This window comes from Drosophila miranda (genome assembly GCF_003369915.1).
Source record: "Drosophila miranda strain MSH22 chromosome Y unlocalized genomic scaffold, D.miranda_PacBio2.1 Contig_Y1_pilon, whole genome shotgun sequence".
Lineage (NCBI taxonomy): Eukaryota > Metazoa > Arthropoda > Insecta > Diptera > Drosophilidae > Drosophila > Drosophila miranda.
The window spans coordinates 20,913,259-20,919,711 of NW_022881603.1; the positions used below are offsets into that span (position 1 = coordinate 20,913,259).

The following is a 6,453-nucleotide window of genomic DNA, read 5'->3' on the forward strand; positions in this document are numbered from 1 at the left end:
GGTTCTAACTCAGAACCGTGACGGAATTCAGCTCCCAATAGCTTATGCATCTCGTTCATTTACAAAAGGGGAAAGCAATAAGAGCACAACAGAACAAGAGTTAGCGGCAATTCATTGGGCAATTACCCATTTCAGACCATATATTTATGGCAAAAACTTTACTGTTAAAACGGATCACAGACCATTAACATATCTTTTTTCTATGACTAATCCCAGTTCGAAATTAACTCGCATGCGGCTAAAACTTGAAGAATATAACTTCACAGTAGAATACCTAAAGGGGAAAGATAATTTTGTAGCAGACGCACTTTCACGTATTACTATAAAAGAACTCAAAGACATGCAACATAAAGTCCTGAAAGTCACTACCAGGCGACAAAGTAGACAAAATAAAAACTGTACAGTAGAAAAATATGAACTTCTGCCAAGGCAAAGTCATAAAAATCTATCTAAGCCCAACGTACATGAAGTCATTACAAATGATGAAGTACGAAAAGTAGTGACCTTGCGCATAACAGAATCTAAATGTTTATTTAAACATGGAAATAAAATTATCGCAAGAATTGAAGTTAGCGATTTATATACTAATGGAATTCTCGACCTAGGTCAGTTCTTCCAAAGGCTCGAAAAAGAGGCCGGTATATTAAAAATCAGAGAACTCAAAGTGGCACCGAGCGAAAAGATCTTTGAATCAGTTTCAATAGATTCTTTTAAAAATATGGGCAATGAAATATTAAAATCTTTAAGAGTAGCGCTACTCCAGCCGGTGACCCAAATAACAGATGAAAAAGAGATACAACAAATATTGTCTACATACCATGACGACCCAATTCAAGGAGACCACAGTGGCATAACAAGAACGCTAGCGAAAATAAAAAGACACTACTACTGGAAAAATATGACACGTCATATAAAAGAGTACGTACGTAGATGTCAAAAATGCCAAATGTCTAAAACAAAGACTCACACAAAAACTCCTTTGACTCTCACAGAAACACCTGTGAATGCTTTCGATATAGTAATAGTGGATGCAGTTGATCCGCTACCTAAATCAGAAAATGGTAATGAATACATAGTCACATTAATTTGTGACCTTACAAAATATTTAGTAGCCATTCCAATAAAAAGCAAAAGCGCAAATAATGTCGCAAAAGCTATATTCGAAAATATTATACTCAAGTTTGGTCCAATGAAGACGTTCATCTCGGACATGGGAACAGAGGATAAAAACCAGATTTTAACTGATCTATGCAAGTATATGAAGATCGAGAATCTCACCTCTACTGCATATCATCACCAAACATTAGGGACAATAGAACGAAGTCATCGAACGTTTAATGAATACATTCGTTCTTACATCTCTGCAGACAAAACTGATTGGGATGTCTGGATTCAATATCTCACTTATTGTTTCAACACGACACCATCAGCAACGCATGAGTATTGTCCATACGAACTAGTATTTGGCAGACTACCAAAACAGTTCATAGATTTAAACAGAACTTATTACAAAGATCCTATTTACAATTTAGATGACTACTCTAAGGAAATAAAGTTTAGATTAGAAATAACATACAAAAGAGCTAGAATTATGTTAGAAAAAGCCAAGGCTTATAGGAAATTAGCATACGATGAAAAAACAAGAAATTTTGAATTAAAAGTAGGAGATAAGGTACTTATAAGAAATGAAGCAGGCCACAAATTAGACCCAGTATATTTAGGACCAAATATAGTAGAAACGAGGGGGAACGTTGTGAGTTGCTGCGGACACCGCGACTCTACATTTATACCCGATACTTAGTCAGTATGGCTCTTCTCCGGCAGACGCCGCTAATATTAAACGACACGACAAAGAGTGCGTGCGAGAGAGACAGAAAATCAGTCTGAGCGTGACGTCGGGCGCTGCGTAGCCACTGCAAATTGATATCTTGCTGTTGGCTACAAAAATGATCCGATCTGATCCAGATTCAGCAATCTGATAGATATAGTCATTATCTATGATTCTGCGTTTTTAGTTTTCTCGAATCTGCAATATTGTGGATGCAACAGATTTTCGTTCTTTGCGGGGGCGGAAGGGGGTGAGGCGAAATTCTGAGATATACGTTTTATAGTGAGATCTAACTGAAGTGCGGATACCAAATTTGGTTACTCTAGCCTTAATAGTCTCTGAGATTTGTGGATGCCCCAGATTTTCGTCCTTTGCGGGGGCGGAAGGGGGTGTGTCGAAATTTGGACACGAAACGGTCAAGGTCCGATATCACAGGAGTGTGGATACCAAATTTGGTTGCTATGGCTCTTATAGGTTCTGAGATCCTTGAACTCATATTTTGCAATTGGCAAAACAGACCATGAAACCTGTGTGTTAGAGAGAGACAGAGCTAGAAAGAATGAAATTGTTTTCTTGATTCTGGCTATAATAATTATACGATCTGGTTGAGATTTTACACTCTAGAACATATAGTCATCCTCTACGATTCTGCGTTTTTGGTTTTATCGTATCTTTAAAAATGGGGATGCCACAGATTTTCGTCCTTTGTGGGGGCGGAAGTGGGCGGGGCAAAGTTTTGAAATATTTTTGTAGCAGTGACATATCACAGAAGTCTGGATCCAAAACATCGTTGCTCTAGCTCTTATAGTCTTTGAGCACTAGGCGCTGAAGGGGACGGACAGACGGACAGACGGACAGACAGACAGGGCTCAATCGACTCGGCTATTGATGCTGATCAAGAATATATATACTTTATGGGGTCGGAAACGTTTCCTTCTGGACGTTACACACATCCAATTTTACCACAAATCTAATATACCCCAATACTCATTTTGAGTATCGGGTATAAAAATAGAGGATAATGATAACATTTACATTAAAGATAGTAAGAATAAGAAACAAAAAGTACATAAGAATAGGTTAAAAATATATAATCAATGAAACTTTTCATGAAAGAGGAAAAAAAGGGGTCTGATCAACCTAATAAAATTTAAAAAAAATATTTATATATAATATAATGAAATATATAATAAAAAACAAATGGGAATAAAATAGAGAAAATTTAAATTCTTCTAGGAAGGTCGAATGAAAAATTAAGGTTGAATGGAGTTAAAGTAAATCAAATATATTAAAATAAAAAAAAAAGTTATTTATCAATGAACACAAATATTTTAAAAAAGAGATAATCAACATACAAGATATCCAAAAAAAAAAATAATTTTTTCAAAATAACTACATAATTATATTACGTTATTTCTCTAAAAAGGGAGGTGTAGTATGTTGTATGCCAAATAGGCATATGCCCTCCGTATTGTAGTGTATACAATATGTCAAGTGGTCATATGCCTAAAGTTAATGTAGAGTATCACGCTCATAAACATAAAGACACTTTGTCCCAATGTTTACGTAACACAACCACACTCAATAGCCGTAATACGATCAGTCCCTTATATGTGGACTGGCCTGCAGCGTGAGAACTGCAGTGTCGGCAATATATTCCAAGTGGTCAAATGAGCATTCCAATTTATATGCCTTCTATGCATGTACATTCATACAAATATGCATACACCAATATACTTACACATAAATATAAGACATAGATATAAGCATTGCATGTTGCGGGTTAGCTGAACCCAACATGAAATTATAAGATTCATTCGGAATAAAGTAACACTGCGGAGCAGACGCTCCAAGAATTGCAGTTACCTTATTATCACATTATTACTATTATTATCACACTTATTACAAGTGACATATCACAGAAGTCTGGATCCAAAACATCGTTGCTCTCGCTCTTATAGTCTTTGAGCACTAGGCGCTGAAGGGGACGGACAGACGGACAGACGGACGGACGAACAGACGGACAGACAGACATGGCTCAATCGACTCGGCTATTGATGCTGATCAAGAATATATATACTTTATGGGGTCGGAAACGATTCCTTCTGGACGTTACACACATCCACTTTTACCACAAATCTAATATACCCCAATACTCATTTTGAGTATCGGGTATAAAAATGGATTAGGTGGAGCTTAATTATTTTGTGAATATAGAAAAAGAGCTCTTTCAGGGACACCTTCAGTTCGAGGAGCACAAAAGGGTATAGTCCCAAAAAGATAGGGTTCGATTATATATTTCTGGCACTATGAAAGATCCGGTTATATTTCCAAGGGACCTGTTTATACGCTTAAGAAAAAGTTGCACAAAACGGAGCACATTTTAGCACACATTTCCCTTTCTCTGTGTGGAACGGACGGAATCCCCGAAAACCATGTCAAAGATGATCGTTCTTATTAATCGATAACTAATGATATGAATGCCGTCCCCCCAGTGCCAGCTCGGGCACGATTTGGCAGTGGATTGATTGAAAAATTGTGCGCATTTGACACGCCGTTTGGGGAATATTAAAAGATAAGGTCAAAAATCAACAGCCATGAACGCCAAAAAATATGAAAACTCAAAAAAGCCAACGAAGGAGACACCTCGAGCCACGTTTTGCATTTGAAATCAGCTCGGCGGAAAGGCGGAGAAAAACGGGAAAAACGCCGGCAGGCAAATGGCATGCAAAAAAAAAAAGATACAGCAAAACGGGAGATGAGAGATTCTTTTGTGGCGGCAGATTACATTAATGCGACGATTACAAGCAGCAGGAACACGGGCATAATAAATGGATGAATGGCTGGAAAATACGCAATTCAATTTTCACTGTGTGTGTGTGTGTGTGCAGGAAGGGGAGAGGGTAAACACCATTCTGGGGGATCTGTTTATATTGATTGTGTGGCCAGAACTATGAGATTATTAGCACTTGGCTGCAGCTGCCGCTGGCTAGATACGACGACTCTGACTGTGCGGATACACAGATATGTACATGTAAGGCCACAGATGCTTATAGGGGCTGATTATAACCCCTCTAGTACCAGGCATCTAGTTCCGCACTGGTGCCGCACTAGCTACCATTCTCACCTCCCTGGTTCCAGATCGATTACCCGCAATGTGTTTCAGCGGAGAATTTAACACATGCATGTCCTAGGGCGGAACCACCCCTGGTTCCCGCTCGACTACCCTTCGATTACCTGTAGCTAGTTGCTCAGGAGGTAGTTCCTAACTAGTTACCAGTAGAAAGCCAGCAACTTGTTCCCCACTCGACTACCCTTCGATTACCTATAGCTAGCTCTGACCTAGTTACCAGTAACTAGTTCCGAACTGACTATTGGTAGTAGTCAATCTGGCAGAATGTCTTTCATTATAACGAATAATTTTTAATTTTATGATGCTTAGCCTACTCCTGGCTTTTGGCAAGACACTTCTTCTTAAAAACCCTTTTCTTCATCCTTTGCATTGCCTTCCGCACAGTGTTTTCGGGGGGCTCATCGCCAGGCGAAATACATTCTGTAATTAATATTTGTTTTAATTTATATGAAAAATTTTTAAATCTCTAGAAGTGTAAATGGTATTTTACCTAGCAAAGCTGCAAAAAATTCTTTGTGGGTCCTAAGGGCCTTCTTCCCTTGGACCCCATCGACGTTATGGGCTAGAACAATTTCCTCACTCAAAATAAAGTTGAAGCCGCTCAAAACGCCAGCTGGCTGGAGAATCGATTTCCTTGCTGTTATCTGTTATCTTTCCTGCACAACGCTAACTTTGCAATGTTAGCTTCCCTTTCACTCTTACGGAGTCTACGCAAATGCCTTTTGCTCATCATTTTATTTGAAATATATAATATATATTTGCACGTACCTGTTTATATTAATTTGATTTATTTATTAATTCTTTTCCACTTTTTTAATAAATGTTTACACAAAAGACTTTTCCAGCGATTAGATGTTGTACAGAAGTGAACAAAATCAACGCATAAAGCAAACGAGGAAAACAAATGCATTTTGTTTGTGTAAATTCTTGTCTCTTTCATTCCACGAGCGCAACTACAGTAAAATATCACGATTAACTTACCATTTCGGTGCTTCTTGCATGTCGTGGCTCGGTAAAAACTAGCTGAGTGGGCACTGTAACTCCACGGAATTGCGGTTATTTGCCGCCTTCAAAAACAAACCGAAGGCGGCTTCGTTTTTCGGTTCTTTTTCGACTGGTCCGCGTTCGCTTCCCGCGTAACTAGTTGCAGAACTAGTGCATTGTAGTCGACGAAGACCTGGTCCGCGTTCGCTTCCCGCGTAGCTAGTTGCAGAACTAGTACATTGTAGTCGACGAAGACCTGGTCCGCGTTCGCTTCCCGCGTAACTAGTTGCGTAGCTAGTTGCGCGGTAAACAGCGCAGAACTAGTTCGAGAGGGGTCAATTGACCCATTTGGTTCTAGAGGGACGCCTCTCACACGCACACACGCACACGAATACCCATACAATGATGGACGGTCATTGAGTATTGCGTGTTATACGTCCATTTTCGATATTTTGCTGCTTCATCATCGCATCCTCATCCTCATCCTCCATACCCATCCCATCCCCAT

General features: G+C 39.1%; 1 long non-coding RNA gene across 1 annotated transcript; it reads right to left on the reverse strand.

Moving 5' to 3' along the window:
* Nucleotides 1-5,096: 5,096 nt before the first annotated feature.
* LOC117192107 lies at nt 5,097-5,949 on the reverse strand. The gene is made up of 3 exons (XR_004474207.1): nt 5,730-5,949; nt 5,452-5,668; nt 5,097-5,381 (listed from the first exon to the last, which is right to left on the reverse strand). It is a non-coding gene; the product is annotated as an uncharacterized LOC117192107 (long non-coding RNA).
* Between the last annotated feature and the right edge of the window lie 504 nt (nt 5,950-6,453).